This window comes from Chroicocephalus ridibundus, chromosome 1 (genome assembly GCF_963924245.1).
Source record: "Chroicocephalus ridibundus chromosome 1, bChrRid1.1, whole genome shotgun sequence".
NCBI classification, from domain to species: domain Eukaryota; kingdom Metazoa; phylum Chordata; class Aves; order Charadriiformes; family Laridae; genus Chroicocephalus; species Chroicocephalus ridibundus.
In genome coordinates, this window is record NC_086284.1 from 211,662,779 (window position 1) to 211,687,007 (window position 24,229).

Sequence of the window (24,229 nt, forward strand, 5' to 3'; positions counted from 1 at the left end):
GTGTGTGTATCCCTGAATTATTTCGAGCACTTTCCGCTAGTGGTGCTAGACGGGGCATGTTCATTCAGAGCAAGGTCTTGGTGGAAATAACAGGCTTTGGTTGTGAAAGTAATGACGAAATGAAGCATGTGTAAGCAGCTCTTGAGTTTCAGTTTCACAGCCCCTTTTTACTTTGGGACCTAATAGTTCAATACACCTTGCCGCAGACCCGATACTGCTTTGAAATAATGAGGATGTTTCCTGGTAGCTGCAAACCAGGGAAGCTGACGGAAGACGCAGGTGATTAAGCTGAGAGGAAGGTGAAAAAAATGACCTATAATTGGAGAAATCAGCAGTTTCCGCATGCTGATTAGATTTAAAAACAAACAAACAAACAAACACAACCCACCAAAATTTAGCAGGAAGTGAAAGGTTCGTATCCCATGCATATACTTCATGTCACACTGTCGTTGCCTCTAACTCAGCTCAGGGCTCTCAGACACTACAGAGCTATAAAAGAGGAAAGTATGGCAATATAAAAAAATCAAGAGGTGATGCTTTTTATTAATAACAATAATTCTTTATTTCACTCTTAGTTTTTAGAATAGTATCTGCTTATTAATCATCACTGAGTGTTTTTTCCCTCCCTCCATTGTCATTCCATATAATGTGTTCTTTTCCCTTAAAATATATGGTGGCAAGTAAAGAAAGTGAGACAAAGTAAACACATTCCTTGCTTTCCTATATTCTGTATTATAGGGAAATAATGCAGTTGCCTCACAGTTTGTATGGGTGGCAAAAGTGAGCCTGGAAGTTAATTCTTCATACCATTTGTGCATGAAGCCCTAATCCAGGACGGGAGAAGGAGGATCTAGAACACTATGTAATGGAAATAATAAGCAGAATTATGTCTATTCAGGGGGCTACAGTGCTGGCTACTCTCCATTTACCCAGATCTCTTTGACAGCATTAGAAGATGGATCTGTCCTCGCTGCCGCATGGTCTACTTTCTTTGGACACTTTGCAGCAGGAATCATGAGGATGCCAAGTGTGCTTTGCTGCTCCACAGAGTTATCAGCAGGGATTCCGTCTTTATTTGTTTTTTAAAGTGCCTCACACATCTGTGGAGCAGGATAAGTCATAAATAATAATAATAATGTCACTGCTTCCCTCTCATTAATAACGAGTCACTAGAGATTCCCTCGTAGTGATACATAGTGCATGACACTGCACAGATTAGGACTTCCATCATGCAGGGTGTCAGCATGATTGCTTTTACTAAATACAGCCATCGCATACAGTGAAATATGCTCAGCTGGGGCACTGCTGGTAAAGTACTGACAGCAGCTTCGCAAACAAGGATGTACAACTTTCATAGTTCTGCTCTGGAGACTAAAAGCTTGGAGAAATGCTGGAGATTGTGAGCAAGAGGTGAATCTGCTAGCACCTTTTCCACAAGAATCCAGGCAGTGGATCTTATTCCCAGAAATCTGTTTTTCTTCTCTCTGGGAAAACTGTTCACTGACTTTCTTAAATACATAAACTCTTTGGGTCAGTAATCATCTTAATCAGCTCTACAGGGTTTAGAGACAACTGCTATGACGAATGATAATCACCACGATAATTAGCTAACTATGTTAGCCAAACTGGTAAAAGAAACTTTTAAACAAGAGCTATTAGTACTTTATGTGGGAGGAAATAGCACTAAAAAAAACATCGACCTTTGCCTCATCTGCTGAGAGTCAATGGACAGAAGTGAGCTTCTCTAAGAGGCCATTCGGGCCCAAAGCAAATGCTTTGCACACTCCCATGGAGGAGTCTGCCACTGTCGATTGACCTCCAGACTGCACACCTAAAGCTGTACATCCAGAGCAGATGACGTGGATAACTTCTTCATTCCCCTTCCCAAAACTTCGCTTCTTACACATTGCTTCTGGCTTTCACAGCCATTTTCAGCTGAAGGCAGTGCCACCAAAATCAGTTGTCCCACCTCACTAATACCTTTGGTCATCCATTCCCCTCCCTGTTCTTTTCTTTGTGTGAGTCCTGGTGTTTGTACACTCACATAACAACTGAACTAAGATAATGGCCCTAGCCGGAAGGAAAGCATTGGGTGTTTAGGGGTTAGTTTTCTGGAAGGCAGTTCTCCGATCTGGCTTATTGCTTGGCCATCACAAGGGAGATCATAGGAATATAACACCAGCCACATCTAGATGTGTTGTGTACCTACTGCTTCTGTGAAGATTTGCTCAGCATCACTCAGAGGTGCAGAATATCAGGTACAGTGTGAAATAGCTACCAAACTTCAAATTCATCTCCTCACTTATTTCCTAATAACTTTGACACGTAGGCAAGTCCTAGGGGACTGAATTATTCTCCTATGGATTCACTTAGATTCATGTGACTGTAGGGAAGGGTAATGCAGAACAAACACTCTGTAGATGGACGACACTGGTGCAGATACTTATAACTGACAAATAAATGAAGATGGTTGGCTGACACGACTACTCTGCACTGAACACTGATGAATGGACACCAATTGCAAGTGTACTTCACATTCTGTCACCAAAAAAAATGCTATGATCATATGTTTTACACCCAGGCCAACATTTTGAAGGTAAAGGGAACAGAGCCATGGCCATGTTCAAGTGAGCTAGGACATTGCCTTGGAGTTTATCCAGGCAAAGACTCCACTCCAGAACAGTAGAAAAAAAATTGAGACAAATAACCATGTTGCAGGGTTACCTGTGTCTTCTCTGAAGCATCTGCAGTTTTCTGTGAAGGAATAGAGTAGATGGACCAGTCTGGATTCAAAATGGCAATAAACTATCTATTCTTAAAGGCACTCAACATTCTCCTGCAGAGAAACAGGGAAAAGTAAAATGTTAAACCTTAGGAAAAATTGAGTTGAACAGAAATACATTTTACCGTTCTACAAAAAAAAAAGTGAAAAGTGATGCAGAAGCTCACAAAACCTGAAACTCCACAGGGTTCATCCAGCTAGAGAATCAGTCCTAAATAGCAGTGCTTTTGAAAGTATGGATTTTTTTAAAAATTATATAATGAATGCTATCTCATTTGCATATGGTAATTGGCCTTGTCTGTCACTTCTGCTCGACAGTCTGCTCTTTAGCAAATGCTGGTTTGTTTGTCACTTCCCAACCTCAATGACTGTCTACGGAGCAGCACTCTTTCATTTTTACAGATTTACAAGTGATGTTAATGAGAATAATCTGGCAGAAGCACGAAAAAAAGAAAGCTGGTGTCATTCCTGGGCTACGGACATAAAGACAACTCCAGAAGAGTATATTAAAAACATAACATGGTTTCTATGCCGACTGAAATATTGTTGCACTATGAAACCAGTAAATCTATAGCTTTATGCTAGCTTAGTTGGACTATTTTTTCAATAGCTAGTATCTTGACACTATTTATTGTCCTGATATTATAGGAAGCTTTTAAAATCTACAGATGTGCAAGCCAATTAAAAACAATTAAGTTTTAACAATGTTTTCTGTAACGTTCTAATGAAAAACAGTCAAAATCCTGAGCTACTGAAAAAATGTCACCTTTATTCTGGAAATTCAAGCTCCGTATGTTGCACCTGCAAATGAAAAAGTTTTAACAAGTATGTATGCCAAGAAATATCCTTTCTGCCATCACTTCTGCTCTATCCAAAGCTTTCTTCAAGTGGGAATAAAAAACAAACACAGTGACACATGCTGTGCTTCGCTACACAAGAGACAAGTATAACTACAGGCATCTGACAGGTCTCCAAGCCATGGAGGGAAAGCCACGGCTCATATTGTGCCCTTCAGTAGTCTAAGCCTCATTTTAGCACTAAGGATTGTTAAAAGGAGAACTCAGTCAATTCCCATGACAGGGTCCATGGATGGCCAAGAACTGAAGGACATAAAATCAAGTAAGAATGGATTTGTTCGTAATCGTCATTCATGCAGAGGACACCAAATTCCAGCCCAACAAGGATGTCTTGTTAGAGGACTGTAGGTGAAATGGGAAAAGGAAGATCAAATATAATCTGTGTTTTGACATTAATGTAGTAATAACACTTCTACTCCTTCTGTGTAGGACACTTTATCTCAGCTAGGAGTAATAGCAGATTTATGTAGGAAACATCCAACTGGCATCTTCCAAAATTAAGACAAATCGTATTACCTATGGCAATGTTAGGGAGAAGCTATACCTAACGAACTCACATGACATTAGTTTGCTCCAGTGTCACACTGGTCAATCACAATCCATACAACACTGGTAATCCGCACACTGAGGGAGAAGGACAGAGAACAAAAACCAAAGAGCTGAAGAAAGGAAATAACGGATTAAAATTAAATACATCGAAAAAAGGCAAAAGAAATCTTAAAAGCAAAAGCAAGTGGGAGAAAGAAGCCTAACCAAAATGAAACAATCCACAAGTGTCTTGCACAATTATAAAGTAAAGTTAGCGTGATTTAAAAAATACGTATCGGACAAAGCATGAATGTAGCTGTTACCTGAGACATTCTTCCAAATACTGAATTTAAGTGAAGAATTAGGAACCAGATCAGACCATGAATGGGTTTTAATTTTCCCCCCTCTAAATCCTCATTAATCAGTCATAACCTGCTGGCTTATCAGGCTAAGGCTTACCAGTAGATACGTGTGTGCTTCCTGGCCAAGTCCTGTTTGTATGGAGACTATTCCCAAACACCGAAGTCTCCATCAAGTCTAATTTGCTTAAGTTAGTACCACGTCCCACAAGTACACATCCTCATCTGAATCAGCAGCATTTACAACCCAGAACATGAGCATAAAATCAGTTTCATTGGTTACCTAAAATGATAAGCTGGATGGCAACCTGGCCTGCTTGAGGCACGGAAGCACATTCCTCCTGCCTCTCTTGCAAAGGGCAGGAACAGCAGTTAGACCAAACAGGCACAAAATATCTAACACTGCCACTGTAGGTTAGGGAAAGCTTTTCAGACCCCACAGACTGCAGACTGCAGGTTCCTCAGAGGTGATAACTTCATTGCTTGAAGGTTTTCGAACCATTTTTCAAGAATAAATAATAAGGATTCTTAGTGAAGAAAAAAAGCCCCAACATATTTTCATAAAGGAAACAAATGTCCTGTCTGTACAAGATGAAAAAAATAACTCAAGAGAACATTTATTTAGATCATAGAAAAGTAGAAATCAGGAAGTGAAACGGATGAGGTGAAAAGCAAAAATACTTGAGAACTGCAAGAATATATATCCTGTTAAAATATACATTAATGTCTCATTTCTTAATGATAAGTGATATTTTTAACTTTCGTAAATCAACTGAGTTTGGCTGCTGTATTGCAATCAAAGGGAGTTGATCAATTACTATCATGTGAATATCTGGCCCCTGCTGTGCAAAAAGACATCATTAATTATTTCACTACTAACGCAATGCATGACCAACTCATGATACCAGTATAAAATCAATATATTTCAGATTTGTGTGCTTGCCTTATTTTTTTAACTGTTGGAATTCATAGATATAAGCTTTCTTCTGCAGTCATGCAGAGTATATTTTTAAAAAAAAATTAATTGTTCATAATGATAAGATTCCAGGAGCTTTAAGCATATGAGTGATTTCTATACTTCGATGAAATTATGAGATTTGGCAAGCACTAATTATGACTGCTGACATTTGTTTTATTGATTTCCCATGCTTGTCATCCTCTTCTCTTCTGCTGAAACCCATGGCAAAAAAATTGCCATTACCATTGATGGAAACAATGATATTGTAGATCACATAACTCTTAATGGCTCGCAAGTAATCTGCTTCCAAACTCAACTTTTCTCTTTTCTTTTTGGCTTTGTTCTTTTGATAGATGCTCTCAGCCAGTAAGGAAAAATCAATTTAAATGAATAAGCAAGTGAACAGCATTCACATCACCTTTATTTCACTTTGCTTCCTTGCTTGATTCTAATGAGGCTTTATTTCAGTACCGAGAAGCTTCATTACCTGGCCAAGCCTTCATAAATAAGAATCAAGTAAGTAAATAAAATCACAAACCCAACTCAGTGTCAGCATTAACACTCAGCCATTTTAAAGTTCTATTTAATAATAATAAATGTAAGTTCAGGAAAGTCCAAGATGTTCATTGCTCAGGCGGGGCTCACAAATTGCAGGAGACGACAGCAGTCTTTTAATACTAAAAAAACAAATTAAGGCCCCTATCAGATGTGCTGCCAGCCAGAGGAGAAACTTTACTCCTTTTATTAAACTTGCAGTTCTGCTTTGTTTAATTTGTTCTCAAACAAGGGAAAAAAAGGAGGATGAATTCATATAGGGACAGCTGGAATGACAATGTATTGCAAGGGACGAGAGCTGAAGCATATACAAGCGTTGGCTTCACCACACAACTGAAATCAATGAGCCATCATGGACTGTCAGTGCCTGCAGACGGGCCTCTGGGATCAATGGAAAGTTAGGACTGACAGCCTCCCTCCACATCAGCCCACTGGTCCTGCCTCCTGACAGTGGTGGAGTGACCCTCCCTGTCCCTTGCACCCCTTGGATGGCCTGATCTTTGCTTCCCTTCTCCCCAGTCACAGGAGGGACCACCTTACTGTCAACCCTATTCCCTGTCCTCATAAGCATTCTTCTTGCATAGTGCTGAGACAAAACTTCTATGCAGAAAGGTCATCAAATACAGCTAGACACAGTGGGGGTAAAAATAAAATATTGCATCAAATACGTTTGATGGCTTGAATTGACTTAGGGTCCCATCAGTCCTGTATTTTCGGCCCTTCAAAATGTGAATGCTTGAAAAAGACACTGCAAAGAATGATGGCGAGGGGCATTTGAGTATGCAAGTATAGCTGACCTGCTGCATCAATATGTTAAAGTAACCAAGTATTCAAGTATTTGTACTGATAATAGGAAGTCCATAATCTATTCCTCAAGGAAGAGTTACTCTCAAAGGATCCATCTACCCCAACTCAAGTACCTAGAATTTGCATAGCTATACTCTCACCTGTCATTTTCACGTGCCTTCATAGTCATCTAATATGGCCACTATCACAGGGTGGCCGAGGTTTGAAACCCTTTAATTCCAACATAGGTTTAGCATAAGTTTTTTAAAAAATGCATGTTGGCAGCACCAGTTCTTAATAATTGCCTGGAAAAGGATATAAGCACTCCATTGAAGGCAGAAGGAGCAGAGCTGCCTAGCTTAATTAGCCTTTAATCTCTAGGCCACACAAAAGAAACACATCCCTTTTCAGGTCCCTTGTCCTCCTGAGCATTTTCTGGCATTCAGCGGGTGTTACCTGAAGGCAAGGGCTCCGAGGCTGTGTTGCACCTGTTACTAACATCTGCTCTGTGGCTTTCACCAGGGTCTGCTCTCATAGCAGCAGTCATCTCCTGTGTCCGGTTTATCACAAAGTACAGAAGTAGGGTGTTAAGGCATCAGTCATGTCAGTGATTAAATGTCATGAAAAGTAGAGGACAGTACTAGTTGGAAGTTAAAAGCCCAACAGACTGACACAGGTGCCACTGCCCATCCATACTGGATAAAGGGAAAACCATTTTGTAACTGGGGAAACAGGATCTTTGTAAGATGTGTCACTTTTCTTCACTGGTAGCTGTTGAGTAGAACTCCCAAACTGACTGTGTTCATAGATATTCTTTCTTTCCTGAAGCATACTTGAAAAGAAAAGTCTTTTACTTCTTATTGCACTTTTATTTTTGCTAGCAGTTAGTTTCTGTGAGCTAGTGACATGTAGAGCTGACTCTGCTAGAATGTCAGATAAACACATCTCCAACTTCCCCGTGAGATAATAACATGTCCATGATGACATTGTGGCAGCAACATTATAAAGCATCAGCATTACCTTCAAGTGAGAATTTTTTAAGTTTTCCTGTAAGTTTGCTCCTTCAAAACCAATTTTCTCTCATGAGGTGGGAACTGTGATCGTGCTCTCCTCATCTCTTTGTTAACTCAAAAATATTACAAATATTTTTGTATTGTAATCTTGCTAATACCTTAAAGAGGGAGACTGAAAAGTAAAAGAAAGAAAATAAAGGAAAAAAAGACATCCTCTGGTAGAAGTAAGCTGTTCAAGACATTCTTAAAGGTACTCTCAGTCTCCATACTGAAGTCCTCAACCAATACTAACAAGATATTTGTATTCAAGGTGCAGGCATTGTGGCTTTACAGCCCGTTGTATTAGCAAAAGTGTAAGCATGTGTTAGGGACCAGATGTAAGGACCAGCACAGAGTGAGTGCTCTTAACGTGAATGGAAAGTAACCTCCCGTGAGGGATGTCAATATTCTGGTCAAGTGGCAGACACATTTGTAGTTAGATTACCAAGGGAGGTAGGGCAGAAAGTTCTGGGAAACAGACTGTTAGAGACTGGTTTTCTGAAATAGTTCTTCAATTTTCCAGCTCATTCTCTGACATCTTCTTTCTCAAGTGTCCTTCACCTGACCCAGACCTATAGCCCAATTAGTTGTTTGGAGGGACTGAATTTGACCTGTGAACCAAATATTTTACAAATTAACAGATGATTTATCCTTGACCTCAGTGGCTCCATCTGCAAAAAAAAAAAAAAAAAAAAAAAACAAAACAAAAAACCAAAAACCAAAAAAAAACACCAAAAAAACCCAGAAACAGTAATATTTGATGAACAGTGAAGTTAAAACTAATTGGTGCTCACTCTGCAGCAGCCCTGCCATCTGGGGACTTGAACTTGTGACTGTGGATGCAGACAGCAGTGTTAGGGAACTCGCGAACCGAGATGGACATGGACTTAGAATGGAGGGCATGGGTTGCACATCCTGATTTAAATATATGCATCATAGTGGAAGTTTGAAGGTGGGCAGGATCTATTTGGCTTCCTAGTGTGGGAATACGTAAAAAGGACAACAAGGAATGGAGGAGAAAGTAAGAAAACTTGGGTCTGAAGCATGGGAAAAGGTTTGTGTTTGACTAATAGGGCCAGGAAATGTCATCCTTTTTCTGAGGAAGTGAGTTTTGTGAAGGATGAAGGGCCCTTGATGAGTTCTTTTGGTATAGGGTAATTTCAGTGTAAATGTTCAACAATACGGAAAGTGTTTCAATTACAAGGATAGTGGGTAAAAGGAGAGACACTGTCTCAACAGTATCTACGGCATCGCATTTTCTGTTGGAACTGCACTGTAGGTATAAATGAATTGTGCTTTTGCCAGACGGAGAGTCATAGACCAGAGGGACCCTAACCTCTATATCGCAGCCAGACACAGGATTAGGCCCCCATGTTTCAGGCTTAGGTAGCCAGAATCCTTTGAGATAAATATAGAAGCAGAACTCTAGGATGCTCCCTAGTTGAGGTAAGCGTAGTTTTGAAGTTACAGCTAACTCCTAGGTCGAACCTAATGACATTGTAGCCCAACATCTAAAACGATTTTTTTGAATATTTTTGGTGTGTGTCTCGTCGTATGGATGACTTCTTGATTTTCATAACCACCTTTTATTCAATGTATAAATAGCTGCAGCAGTTCACAGAACTGCAGGGTCAGATCTCTAGGGCTGGAAACCAAATCCAGCACCACATGCAGATATAAAGCAGTCTCATTTTAAGAGACCAGTGAAGCCATATTTTCCACTGACTTCATCAGGAGTTGATCGGAATCTCTGAAAAATTGCCTTTTTAGGTACCTAATGATGGAAATCAGTGTCTAACGGACAGCACTAAAGTTTAAAATATTATTGGCTTCATTGCATTATGGCAGGCTGACCTCTGCCAATGTCGTTTCCTCAGCTGATAAAAGCGATTTTGCATGGCAGAGCCCTCACTGCACAAGACTCATGTGTGAAAGGCCTTTTAGAAGTTCACAGTTAACACCCTGCCCAAGGGCTAAATATTATTAACTTTTTTCGACCTTTTTAACATCACTCCTTAATTAGCCGTAAACATAAGTCACTGTAAAACTCTATAATACAGCACTAAATTCACCACTCAATCAAAAATTTAGCAAAAATTACCATATGTGTTACAGGAAGCTCAACGTTTTCTGCTTTTCCAGGCTGCTGAGGCAGCATCTTCTTAGTGTTGATAAAAATTGCTTTGTAAAGGTTGTGCCTCTTTGGATTTATCACTATCAGCATGTGGCAGTGTTTGAGCTTCCAGCTAAAAAAAAATTCAAATGGAATTTTACAGTACTTGCTTTGGGGCTGGAGCGTAAAACTGCTCTCTTAGCAGCTTCCAAGTCCCTGGAAGCTCAGTCCCTGTGTCTCTCAGCTTCGTCACACCCCCTTATGCATTGCTGCTGATCTTTCCCACTTGCTGTTTACTTATTTTATTGCATGCTTTGGAGGCACCTTTTTGTTATTATTATCTTGGTGTGATTTTGGCTTCTCTTGATGACAGACGTTTGCATAAGTGCAAGGGAACGATTAATGTACCATTGCACGGTGGGCAAGATATCACCGGGGAGGAGAGGAGAAAGTTGCTGAAACAAGACTTTGAAGAAATTTTAGTTTTGGAAAAAGTAAGTGGCTGGTCTATGTTAGCAGGCTATGAGGCACAATATGAGAATAAAGTGACGCTATGCCCTTGACATCTACACCGTATGCCTTCCTGCATCTCTGCTTCAGGCTAGCTCTGGTGCTGTGGGTTGAATGCCTGGTAGTAATTAGCACAAATTAAGTGCCGGTATGATATTCTGGTGTAATGCCTTCCTAAAGGGCTACAGTTTGTGTGTTAGGAGCTCCATCTGCAATCTGAATCTGTGTGCTATGTGGTGATGATAAGGAGATACTCCTAAGCGTACCGCTGAGGTGAACTGAAGCACACACGGAAAGGCGCGTGGAAGAAGACCTAATGCCCTTGGACTGGATGCAGAACACCAGTGGCTTTACACCTCATATAGCAAAACACACAGTCAGACCGCTAAAGGTTCCTTCCAACCCAAACTGTTCTACGATTCTATGATCTTCAGCAGGTACAAATTGGTCTATATTAATATAAGTAATGTGAAATACATTTACTGAAGACCTGTATTGCATTTAAAAAAAAAGACAAAACAACTTACCTTTGCATACTGAAGTGGATGAGGCATCCTAGTATTTGACTTTTCTGGGTGCCTCTCTGGGGCTTTTTGGCATTCAGTGCCACTCTGGGTGTCAGCATTTTGATTCCTTTGATAAGGTTACACGCATCCCTTATGCCTGCTGGCCTGAACCTGTGCTGCCTTCCTGCACGCTTACGTGAGAGCCCTTGGAGAGAGCTGGAAATGACTCTGAATCCTAAAGCCGACTCAGTCCCATTTCATGGGGAGGGCAGAGCAAAGGGTAAATGCTCCATTTCGAAGCCTCTTTTATGCATTTGGTCTTTCACAGCGTTCCTCATTCAATCCGTCCCACCCTAGTGATATGAAGAAGCTGTGAAAGTTAATCCATTTTGGAGATGAATCAGTGCTGGCAACTGTCCTCAGCCACAGGTCAGTAAGCACAGGATGGATGGGCATCCCGGTGCTCTCTGCTGGGAATAATTCCTTGAAAAACGGTACCTGGAAAATGCTCGGTCTCTTGCTGCTCATCTGCTTTGGTAGCAGGTAGCTGGCACAGGGTTCAGTTTCACCTTGGCTCTAGGCAAGGCAGAACTGCCAGACAATGACAGTTTTCGGAGAAGCTTGGGGGAAAAAAATAATTAAAAAATTACACGTAGAGTCCCTCTGAGGAAAGATCCTCTTTGTGCCAAGCATTAATACAAAGCCAGTACAAGCCTTCTCCTTTTACATATTCCTGATGGCACTATAACACCCCCAAATAAAAGCCTATTGTGGGAAACGCAGAGAACAGAGCAGAAGTTATGATAAACTGTCTTGTTTTTCTCAGCACCTGGGCAAAGGACACCAAACACATATAATGCTCGATTGACACCCTCAGCACTGTAAATAGGAAGAATGATCTGCTGAAATGGCGAAGTAGAAAAGTTTCTCCAGTTAGAGAAAATGCCTGAGAACTGAAGAATGTTGATCTCAGCTCAAAAAAAAAACCCCACATATATAGAAATTTAGACCTTCTCCAGTTTCAGTCTTTGTCTCAGCTCCCACTGTGAGATATCTCACTCTCTTCTGTGGTCAAGTCCAGAGAATTTAGGGGATTGGGTATTTCTTTCAATGTTACAACAGCATTTGACCTATACCAACCTTCAAAAAAAGGCAAAAATCCAGATGTTGTCAATCTAAGCCCTACAGAAATTCATCCTAAATCTGAATTTTAATGGCAATGAGTATCTCAGCCCCCTTCAGCAAAAGTTGAAGACCTCCCTGTCCAAAATCAGAAACTCTGAGTTGAATACTTGAAAATGATACCATTGGTACAAAAACAATGAACATTTTTCTTTTATATCTATTGGCTGAGCAAGCTTTGGGATAATGTGTGACTGTTACACTGTTCTTTATTCAGGTCCTCACCTTCAAACACAATTTTGGTCTTTTTTGTAGAAGCTTTGGCCCCAAATCCCCCACAGAACTACACCTACAGGGTTTTCTTTCACATCCTCTAGTTGTTCTTTCTTATCTCTTTAAGTAAAATTGTAATGGCTAAAATACAAATGATGCTGGGGATCCTATTTTTCTCAAGTTTTACCTGATGTCAGAACCCTCCTTCCCTTTAAGAACTGTGAACGCTGCCTGCTCTTAGATTGTTCTGATGTGTATTTTAGGTTATTTTTCCTCTTTGGTAAAAATTTTTCTTCTGTTTTTTAGGCCAATAAGTTAGGTAGCTCACAGGGAACTGTCCTTCTGCATTGGGATCATGGGGTTTTTTTTGTGTAGCTCATTTCTATCTAAGTACGGCTGCTGGAGTTCAGTGGAGCAATCTCTAACAAACGTATCTTAAGAAAAAACAATATAGCTGCTAGAAATGTTAACACTTGGAGTAAAACATTCAATTTTAGCTGGGGGAAAGCTGTGCTAATGGGCATCGGGGACTTTTGCGAACAGAAAATTACAAGATATGAGCATCCTCTCAGAGCAGCAGTCTTTAGTATTGTAAATGATACCTAATATCCTTCCTTTCTTTGGGATGGGTTTTGAGCTTTCTGTCTTGTGTCATCTCTTGCCTCACTTGCTGACCTAGTCTTACATGTCCAACCAAGTTTATGAATGAAAAAATACATTATCATTTTGACATGGGAAGTCCTAGGGCAAGGAATCTGTCATGTCAGTAAATGGAAACATTCCTGCAGGAGCGAAGGAAAAAAAAAACCTTTTAAGTTGAATAATCTTCTAGCACTAAGTTTACTTACCAATAGACTGTTTCTCATAAAATAAATAAAAGAAGAAGAAGAAGGAGAAGAAGAAGGAGAAGAAGAAGAAGAAGAAGGAGGAGGAGAAGAAGAAGAAGAAGAAGAAGAAGAAGAAGAAGAGGAAGCAGCTTGACCCACACAGATGCAAAAATATCTTAAACTGTAGAAAATATTCAGTATGTGCTAGATCTTGGTGTTACAGGGTTACAGGCTTCCTGTTGTCTTTATGATCTCGTATAAAAGTCCTCACTAATTCTGAAGTTTCATTTCATGTAATTAATGTATATTGCATGTGGTGGCTTCTGCATTCCTCTCCTCATGAGAAGCTGTACATGATGGATGTGTGATATACATGGTGGACAACATGTTGACCACCAGCCAGCAATGTGCCCACGCAGCAAAGCAGGCCAACAGCCTCCTGGGCTGCATTAGGCAGTGGTGCCAGCAGGTCAAAGGAGGTGACCCTTCCCCTCTGCTAAGCACTTATGGAGTTCTGGGTCCAATGCTGGGTTCCACAGTAAACACCAGACATGGACATACTGGAGCAAGTGAAGCAAAAGGCCCCAAAAATGATGAAGGGACTGGAGCATCTGTCATACAAGGAAAGGCTGAGAGACCCGAGAAATCTGGAAAAAGATATCTCAGGCAGGATCTTATCAGTCTATATAAATAAATATCATTTGAGGGGGACTAAAGAGGGAGCCAGACTCTTCTTAGAGGTGCCCAATGACTGGACAAGAGACAATAAGCATGAACTGAAATACAAAAAATTCAATTTTTTTGAATTTTTTTATTGTGAGGATGGCCAAATACTGGAACAGGATGCTCAGAGATGTTGTTGAGTCTCCATGCTTGAAGATATTCAAAACCCAACTGGGCACAGCCCTGGGCTATCTGCTTTAGCTGATCTGCTTTCAACAGGGCACGTTGGACTAGGTGATGTGGGTTAGATGAGAGGACAGTGAGGAAGACTGAGAAATGGCTGAATGGCAGAGCTCAGAGGGTTGTGATCAGCAGCACAGTTTAGTTGGAGACCAGTGACTAGCATTGTTCCCCAGGGATCAATACTGGGTCCAGTCTTGTTCAACATATTCATCAATGACCTGGATGAAGGGACAGAGTGTACCTACTCTCGGTGAACCTGCTTGAGCAGGGGGACTGGACTAGATGATCTCCAGAGGTCCCTTCCATCCCCTACCATTCTGTGATTCTGTGAATCTGTGACCTTGAAAGGTCTCTTCCCACATCAATCACGCTGTGGTTCTATGATTTGTTAAAACATATTCTGGCTATATATGATCCTAAAATGCAAGAAAGCTTGAAAATAGACTAAAACTTTTAGACTCTTTTCTGCTTTCTGTGCAAATGAGCTATGCATGTTTCATTGCAATGATGTCTCAGGGTTCACTCTAATACCCCAGTTACATCTACAATATAAAAGATGGCCAGTGCCAGGACTACCATCAGACAAAGTACTTCTTTTCCACTTTGAATGTAGCTTGAGTACACTCTGCCTATGTAACCTGAATATCACAGCCCCCTCAGCATGACCCTAGGCAATCATAGAATCACAGAATCACAGAATGGTTCGGGTTGGAAAGCACCTTAAAGGTCACCTCCCACTAGACCAGGCTGCTCAAAGCCCCATCCAGCCTGGCCTTGAACACTTCCAGGGATGGGGCAGCCACAGCTTCCTGGGCAACCTGTTCCAATGTCTCACCACCCTCACATTAAAGAATTTCTTCCTAATATCTAATCTAAATTTCCCCTATTTCAGTTTAAACCCGTTACCCCTCGTCCTATCTCTACACTCCCTCATAACGAGTCCCTTCCCATCTCTCCCATAGGCCTCCTTTAGGTACTGAAAGGCTGCTATAAGGTCTCTCTGTAGCTGAACAGGGTCTTCTCCAGGCTGAACAACCGCGACTCTCTCAGCCTGTCCTCATAGCAGAGGTGCTCCAGCCCTCTGATCATCTTTGTGGCCTCCTCTGGACCTGTTCCAACAACTCCATGTCTTTCCTGTGCTGAGGACTCCAAAGCTGGACGCAGTACTCCAGGTGCGGTCTCACGAGAGTGGAGTAGAGGGTCAGAACACCTCCCTCAACCTGCTGGCCATGCAATCATGTAACCTCACTCCAGGAAGGAACTGCCACACTGTTTACAGAGGGTAAAATTCAGGCACTTAGCAGTCTAAAGGTTAGGCATCCTACCTGAAGTAGTCATCTAGGCAAGCATTCACTGGGTGAAATCCAGCAGTACAAAACATAAGCTAGTTGTCTAGATTCTTCACAGCTAGTGGAGAGGAATAGATTAACTCTTGCTTCAAGGCAGATGTCTAAAACCATTATATGTGTCATTCTTTAGAAGTGCTTTTTTCCCTCGGTTGCCTGTAAAAATATTCTGAATAATTAACTCTGATACAGATGTTTATAATATAGACGTCTAAAATTAGATAAGGTGACTATTGCTTCGGCTGTCAAGGCTCATGAACCAAGATGACAAGCCTTGGTGTCTTGCTAGCTTGCTAACTACTCTCAGCATGTCAGCACCATCATTAAGTCACTCCTGGGAGTCCCCCAGCAGTAACATGCCTAGGGGCAGTACCTCACTGAGCCTAAAGCCTAGTCTTGTAACTGCTTGTACACAGCAGTGCATCAGTACAACAGTCCTCAACAGTGGCTAACCTCAAATACGTACCACCCAGACCTATCCTCTGTCTTTTCCACCCATGCACATGAAAAGAAAGGGATGATTTTCTTGTTCAGCTATCCTTCCAGAATTCATGGTCAATTCTTTGCGCTGCTGCTGAACATCTCTTTGAACTCAGGCAAGTCTGTCAAACCTCCGTTCCAAAATATTCATGTCTTAGGCTCTCGCTGAAGTTAATGGCTACTGGTTGCCTGAGAAGCTTTTACGGTCAGAGGACTGGTCTAACACATGTAATCCTCAAAGCTCCAAGAGATAGTGTTCTTCAGAAGTTGTGCCTTTAGAAACAACTTCATTTCACACCTCTGTGAATTGTTCTAACACAGATATTTTATGGTTAAAGAAAAAAAAAAACTAACAGCTATCTACATGAAAGGAATCACGGGTGAGTTCAGGTAAAGAAGGAAGAGGAAAGCAGCTGAAGTGTGGCAGATAAGAGCATGACATTCTTGAAAGTGTTGGTCCACCAATTAACTGGGGAAATAAAAGCAAACATTACGTAATTTTATGTTAAATGGTTCTCAATTAAGTGCCCCTGAGTTATAGACTGACAGAGAAAACGGAGGCTTCTATAAATACAGGAATCTGACAGCTTCCATAGACTGGGTCTCTTTAAAATGAGATGTTTGCTTTAAGCAACTGCCAGATACGCTTTCAGATGTCTCACCTCCACTAGTCCATGAGCTAACAACACAAACAGATCTACTATTAATTTCAAACCCCTCCACCTGAAGTTATCTTCAGACAAACGTTTACAACTTGTAACACCCGTTTATATACAGTTCACCCAATCCCATCCCTCTCAGCATACCAAGGGCAGCCTCTTTATAGAAATCTCTCTTCCCATCAAGGTGGTGCTATACTGAGAACATATTAAATTCTATAGTATATGTTGTGGTGAACAGCTTGCTTGGTAGGAGTCGTCTTTTTTAAAAAATATTTATTATTAGCACATTCCTAGTTAGCGCAAAACGATTACTCACTCTTGATCCATGGACTGGAGGTCCATATTGTAAGACCTATTATTATAGATTTTTTTAAGTCAGCAATGAATTCCACTGGCAGCTAAAAGCAAAAGATAGATTTTTCCCCAGATGCCTTCCATTTTGGGAAAAGTCTTTAAGACACACCTTTTCAGATACTCTTCATACACACTTGTCCTTATACTGATTCCTTCAAACTACTAAGGAAGTAGCAGAGTTTCTTTGACTTTGCTCCTTTGAAGTTTTGACTCATTTCTAGATCATAGCTTTCTATAGGATTGGTTCCTTTCCTTAAAGAACAGAATATAAGGTACTTTTGGAAAACAAGGAAATCACCTTCAAACAATCTCTTGATTTGCTGTGAAAACTGTTCTGCTTCTAGCCTGTTTTTATGTCCAGTGATGACATAAAGACATTTAAGTATTTTCTGCATACTTGTCAAGCAAATACGTTTCGCAAATGAGCTTCAGTATACAGGATGCCTGTAAATTCTTACATGTCCATTGGGTGCTTTTTTTACTGTACTAAGATATATGCAATTGTACTTCCACCTGTATTAAATGATAGTGACATTTTATAAATGAAAATAGTGATATAAATATTTTTTTTCAGTATTTATATGGCTAAAACCTTCCTCATTATCAAGAAATGGTGCAGCAAAAAGCAGTTTTGTAGGAAAGCAGAATTATTTACGTGAAAAAAATTGAAGATTGCAGTTGGCCACATGGATTTATTTGCAAACAGCCTGACATCGGCACTGCTCTCCAAACCCCTGGGTGCTGTCCCTGCAGAAGCATGGCTTTTTCTCTGTATTCCAGCTCTTTATATTATAAGCTTATAAAAGGTTCAGGATCTGCAAACACTTCCACGAATAAAAAAGTTATTCAGAAAATTATAAACAGCTCCACAGAGGGAGGACTCCACTATTGATCAGTCTCTAACAAGAATTTTAATACTGAAATATTTGACAAGCTAATGTCACAACACTTCTACATCCCTTACTATTTATAGGTTTCCTAGGTACTCAGAATCATTGTGTTCCAGTAAGCCATACTAGATAATTCCTAATTCTTCTTTTGTTGTCAATGCTTTCTTTTATTTTGGACAAGCTAACAGACCTCTTTGAGTGTTAGTAAGATGGGGAATCTTATTGTTGAAGGAGACAGAGACAGAAAGAAGGGAACATTGCAGGTTAGATTTCTTTCTCTGTTTTTTTTTTATTTTAACTCTCCTTTTATCAGCAATTTCCTGAAATAGAATTCCATAAGTACTTAATTATTAACATAGTCAGAAGCATATTCTGCCTCTCTTTCTTGTGAAACTATTGAAATAAAAATTACTTCCTTTCTCATAACATTATTGAATTAAGTTAATTTTTGTAAAGAGCTTTCACCATGGAAAGCTTTTAAATAAGTTCCTTAGTGAAAAAAAAAAACAACAAAAAAACAAAAGAAGAATACCTGGCTTATTTTAAATAGCTTTTTTGTTAAGTTAGGCATAGTATGTGTTGCTGCTAATGTGGAAGATTATTTTGTCTCTGTAATGCATGATATTTCAAGAAGGAAAATTAAATCTCTGAGCTAGTGCAATTCTCGTGGAAATTACATACTCGTCTGAAAGGGAAGTTCTGTGTCTTAGGTGAGTCTTGGCTGTTTCCAAGCATCCGAGAGAAATCTAGAAGATTCCTCTAGCTTGAGTATTGATAAGTAGATGATATTATTGCTGCATCAGAACATTCTGCCTTTTTTCAACCTGCGCTTTCTTCTTACAGTAGATTGGAATCTGGAATTTTCATCGTCTTAAATCAATATCCTAATCAACATTTATTTTTGCTCCCACAGGCAAAGATGATACTTTAGTTCTGTGCTGTCATAAGCAGCACAAGGACTAGCAAAGAGATGTCCATATACTGCAGTCAGAGCATTTCTGTGCAAACACAATTACTTAACAGGTGTGCTGTGCTTTTGTATAGGGAAAGAAAAGAAGTAAAATTAATAAACTCTATATTTATGAGTAGTCTGAAAGAAAAGAATAGTCCCACCTTTTTGGCACTGTACATTTTAACCAATGTTAATATAGGAAGATATTAGATCTGCATTCCATACAACAATATATAGAAATGTCTCATAAGAGCAATATTTCATTAATTGCATATTAAAAATCAACTAGATTTTTAAAAACACGTAGTCAATTTTAGGATTATTGGTCTGCTTCACTATATTCAACCACCAGCATATTCTTCTCAATGCAAAAAAGACATATTTTCTTAATTTAGGGAGAAGAAAAAAATTATGCCTCCCTGCATGTGTTAGCATGTGTTGAAATAAGTGAAGGAAAAAGTCAGACCACCAGCTGTCAGTACGTCTAAACCAGCTGTTGGTACGTCTAAAACAAGGATCACATGTAAGTGGCAGCATACAGACCCTGCACGAATTGCTGAGTCCGCACTTCTGTAAAGTCCAGAAGCCCTCTCGGACAGGTCGAGGGTAGGTAGCTGTCTCAGGTTCATTTAAGATTTTCAGTGTCCTGGATTAGGAGTTTCAGTATTCAGATCCCTTGAGCTGTGACCATCTCAGCCAGCCACGGGGGCAACCTGTCATTTAAATAACCAGAAGTGGTGGGCGTCGCGTGCTCAAGTGGATTCGTGGCAGATCCAGGGTGAAAACTGGCCCCCCCTCAGTCTCAAGAGAGCACCTCGGTTACTCTGAAGTCTCTGATCCCCTGCTGCTCCACACAGAGCAGAGCCGCAAAAGTGCTGAGGTTCCTCAGTTTTCACCAGTTTTGGCTTGGGATGCGCTGAAGTAGCTCAGTATCGTGTTTAAGATGGAGTTTTGAGGACCACTTCAGAGAGACTCAGATTTCTAAATAATCCTTTTCCTGGGAAATGCCTGTAATTTAAAACTCCTTCAGTCATGCTTTTCTCAGCTAAAAGAGTCTTTCTGATTCATGTCACTTTTATTTGCGACCGGAGGATTTTTACTGGAATCTCATCTGCTTTTTCGATGCCATCAGTACCTAAAAGAGATTTTGTGAATACGCTCTTGCTCAGGGAGGATTTTGTTATATTATCCTGTTGCAATTAGGTATCAAAAATACATAGGTATTAAGTGCAGATTCTGCAATTACTTGGTATGTCTAAATACGAAAAAAAAGAGAATTATAACAGCAGCAGTTAGATAATTACCTGCGCCAAAATATTTACCTTATTTCCTTTCACATTTCAAGTGATCAAGGAAAATGATGGATTGTGTTTCTTTCTCTTCTGTCGCCTGAGGTTTGTCATTTGACCTTAAACTGGGGCTGATGAACAGAGAAGTCAGCTGGTGCAGTGGTCCAGTATTTCATTATCCGTTACCTCTGAAGGACCTAACTCTTATCTAGCACAGGTCACAGCTTGGTGACTTCAGCTAAGCCTCATGGGGATAAAAGTCTGTCACTCATATATATTGTGGCCTTTGCTTCAAAAACACCGGGATCAAACAAGCTTAGGGAAGGCATTAATTTCCAGATGAGCTGAGGTCTCTAAGCTGGAGAGTTTGGGTTTAATATAGCAAATGAGCTCCTTACCACAGTCTTTTTACTGAACAGGAAAAAAAAAAAAAAAGGGGGGGAAAAAAAAAAGAAGTGGTTATTTTCTGAAATATCAATGACTATTTACAAAAAACTTCTAGAGTGTGAAATTCAGCGCAAAAACAAACAATAGGTTTTGAGGCTGAAGATTTTAATACTTAGTAACCCAAGTGATATTTTTTGAGGCAAGTATTTCAGCCTTCTCTCTGATACTGCAGAAAGAAGGAGGTGCAATTTCTCTTTACTGTGAAGCCATTTTTGACTCTAAGTTTGATTAGAAAGGAAATATTTCAATCCCCAAGGACCATCATGACACAAGCAGCCCAGATGCCAGATCATCAGTGTCTCTAGTTTAGCGCAGAATGAAGATGCTCATAACTTTATTGTGTAAATATTCTCCTTTCTTCCTAATAAATGGCAAAGAAGGAAAGAGAGTCTAATCAAACTAGAGAAAGACCTGGTTTATTTTCAGTTTTTCTACAAGCTGCTCATGTATCATTAAGCAGACCAAAAATGTTCTTTGTACCTTGGAACATGCCTATAACAGCTGAATAAAGAGAGACCTAATCTTGTTCTGTTCATTGTCATCTCAGATCAACACAAATGAGAGAACTATACCAGGGATCTGAGACGGTTAGAAATCACACAGCAAGATTTCTTCTTCTGGGATTAACACTCTATTCATGCTACTATTGAGTTTCTAACGTTGAGATTACTTCCATCAAACTAGTTCAGCTCTCTTTGTACTGCATTTTCCTGCACTTCAGATTACAAGATTAGCTGGGAGACCGAGGGTCTCTTAGCATTGATTTGGGCTGGTATTTTCCCACTTTCTTTCTCTACAGCATAAAATCAATACCGTAATCCGCCTTGAAGGAGCTCCAGATTGACCAGTGACAGTAATACATTCAACTGGTGGGTGAGGTATTCTGGGTACCAGTCAATTACTATGTAGAATTGAATTACAATTGATTAACACATAAGAATGTTGTTTCAAAAATATTCTAATTTATTATTATTACAGGCCACTTGTCTAGGCAAAATGATTTAATCAAAAGAGCTTTTTAATCATAAGGGAAACATATTTTCATCAAAGTGAGCAGCAGACTTTAATTAAATAGAGTAGAAAGCAGACGACAAGTTCTGAAATGTTATCTTTTGCTGAGGCTCCAGGGGACTAAGGAAATCCTTTCAAAAGCTGACCTTTCACAAGGAAAGCCCATTTGGGTATATGTCTATTTCTTATCTCTACATGAGAGATTTATGCAGGTAAGTGCCTGCTCTTGAGATGAGAAGATAGTTCATCAAGCATTATTCCAGGCATTAAGTTGACCGACAGGTCCAGAGCCTACTGTTGTAAAAGAGGCATTATTCCATGGAAGGTTATGAGGGATTAAAAAGCCTTTACTTCTTAGTACGAATTGCAGTTTAGGAGATTGTCTGCTAAATTCACTACTGATAAGAGTGATTTATTTGGCAACAGGAATCAGGAGATATGTCAGTTTAGGCCTGCTGATGGTCAAAACCATGCTGCTTAGTTTCATTTGTCTACAAAATATGTTGAAAGCCTTGGCCCTGTATGTAGTGTTGACTTCAACAAGGCATATCATGAAAGGATGACAGCTGCTCTGAAAAACTACGGGAATTTAGAGCACGGATACAAAAGGTTAGCATGGATTTATGCTTATGAAATGACCCCTAAGGTAATGTTGGTTCTGTTATCACCATTCATGAGCTGTTTTGCTGGGTACATCAGTTGTTATAAGGAAGGAGAGTGGGTGGAGGGACACCTTCAAAGAGGAGTCTCTCACTCAATCAAGTCCTTCCTTATCTTGGTACACTTGGAGATAGGCCATGACAGCCTTGGCTGTGCTATGAGGGGTCTTCTGGACTGCCCACCTAACATCCAGAAACTCAGCATGCTGCCAGACTTACCCAGGCAGACTATTCCCAAGCATCAGTGAGTTTCCTGTGTTCAGACCCATTCCATACCTGTGTTCAGAAGCTTTATAAGGATAGCTCTTGGATTGCGTACGGCTCTCCGTTAACCCATCTTGTGATATTATCACTGCCTTCCTGTACTTAGCCAGAAAATCTCTTCCGCACACTGAATTATTTTTACATGTGTTTCTTCAGAAAAAAAAATCCGTTTTTCAAATGGTTGTTCGTTTCATTTTCAATGTCTTTGTGCTCTTGATGTAGGTGCATAGATTATTTAAGGGCTAGCTTTTTCCTGAGCATCATGATAAGGTGTCATTCATGGGCATGAATACTCATTTTTGATGAAGAATTGGGAAAGAAAAACTTTATGGCAAATGGATACTTGGTTAAAAACTCCCATCCTCAATTCTGTTGGATCGGAGTGGTAATTAAACTAGGCTGCCAATTTTGCTTTGGTTGCATTATTTTAAATAACATTCAGTAAGCCCCCAGATCAACGGATTATTTTTTAATTTATTTATTTATTTTCTGCTGATCAGAACAGAACAATCAAAGAAATAAACAAGCTTTTTACTTACCATAGCAATCACCTCCTGGCAATCGCAAAGTCCACATCTCTCAGAGGTAACTCCGAGCCAGTCTTACCGCAAGAGAATTTGCATTCACGAGCTGGTAAGGAAGGGGGAGGGTGTACAAATGACTGTCTTTAAACAGAAAACATAAAAGAGTCTAACCTCTCATTTATCTTTCTTTAACTAGGGGCTCATGGAAGAAGAGGGAGGAGGAGCTAGGGACACAAAAGCAATTAAAAACGAAGGCTTACAAAGGAATGGTTTGCAGCTCATGGAGTTGCTGTGGATACACTGTTTGTTGTTTGCATTCTTCCTGCAATTTGTTAGGGGGAAATCATTCCTTGCAGTGAACAGCATTCATTTTTGGAATTGTTTTCTGGCAGTCAACACATGAGGTTAAACCACAGCCTCTGATGCAGGCACGCAAGCCTCGTATCTCGCTTTAAATATCTACAAAATAAAGACATTTGTCCAAGGTAGTTGCTTAAAAGCTTTTTTAGTAAGGCCACTGATTGTAGTAGAGAATCAGCTGTCTCTGTGAAATTAATCATCTCATCCCAATGTAAGCGTTAAAAGTCCATTACGGGTGCATCCAAGAAGTGTCCTATAAGGCTGAAAAATGAGAAAACGCTGATGTATGAATCATACACACTAAATGAGCTTTCAATGCACTCATTAGAGAGGAAGGGTCTGATCTGATCTTGGTTGGACAATGTTCCATCCTTTGCCCGGTTTTGTGAGCTCAAGCTGATACTGTGTTATTGCCAGAAGCGGGAGCAGCAAACGCAGCTCAACTTCTTCACTCCTATGAATTATCCGTATTAATTTTGCAGCTATTAACATGCAATTTCCTAACTGAATACAAGTTTAGGAGAGAATTAGAAGCTGAATGAGTAGCCACAAGGATGTCAAAATGATCTGCAGAGCAAGGGCCAGATTTACATTTAATCCATTTCAGTCCAAGAGAAGGAAGCAAAATACTCCATCCAGGCCCATACGAAGTGTGAATGGGAATTTTCAGAGAACGGTGCTCAGAACGCAAATCCACAAACACCAGTTCCAATTATTAATGCACATTATACCAAGACAGGTTATATCCACCTCTACTACAAAATTGGTTAATTTGTCCATACTGTGCCTTCATAATGAAGAGCAATGGGTGATCCTAGGAAATGAAGTATCTCTAGTTTAAACGAATTAGGGAAATA

At 40.1% G+C, this 24,229-nt stretch overlaps 1 long non-coding RNA gene across 1 annotated transcript; it reads right to left on the reverse strand.

Annotated features, from left to right (window-relative positions):
* Positions 1-395: 395 nt before the first annotated feature.
* Positions 396-23,124, reverse strand: LOC134511052 (uncharacterized). Its single transcript, XR_010069785.1, has 3 exons — positions 23,028-23,124; positions 2,725-2,836; positions 396-489 (listed from the first exon to the last, which is right to left on the reverse strand). It is a non-coding gene; the product is annotated as an uncharacterized LOC134511052 (long non-coding RNA).
* Positions 23,125-24,229: the final 1,105 nt, after the last annotated feature.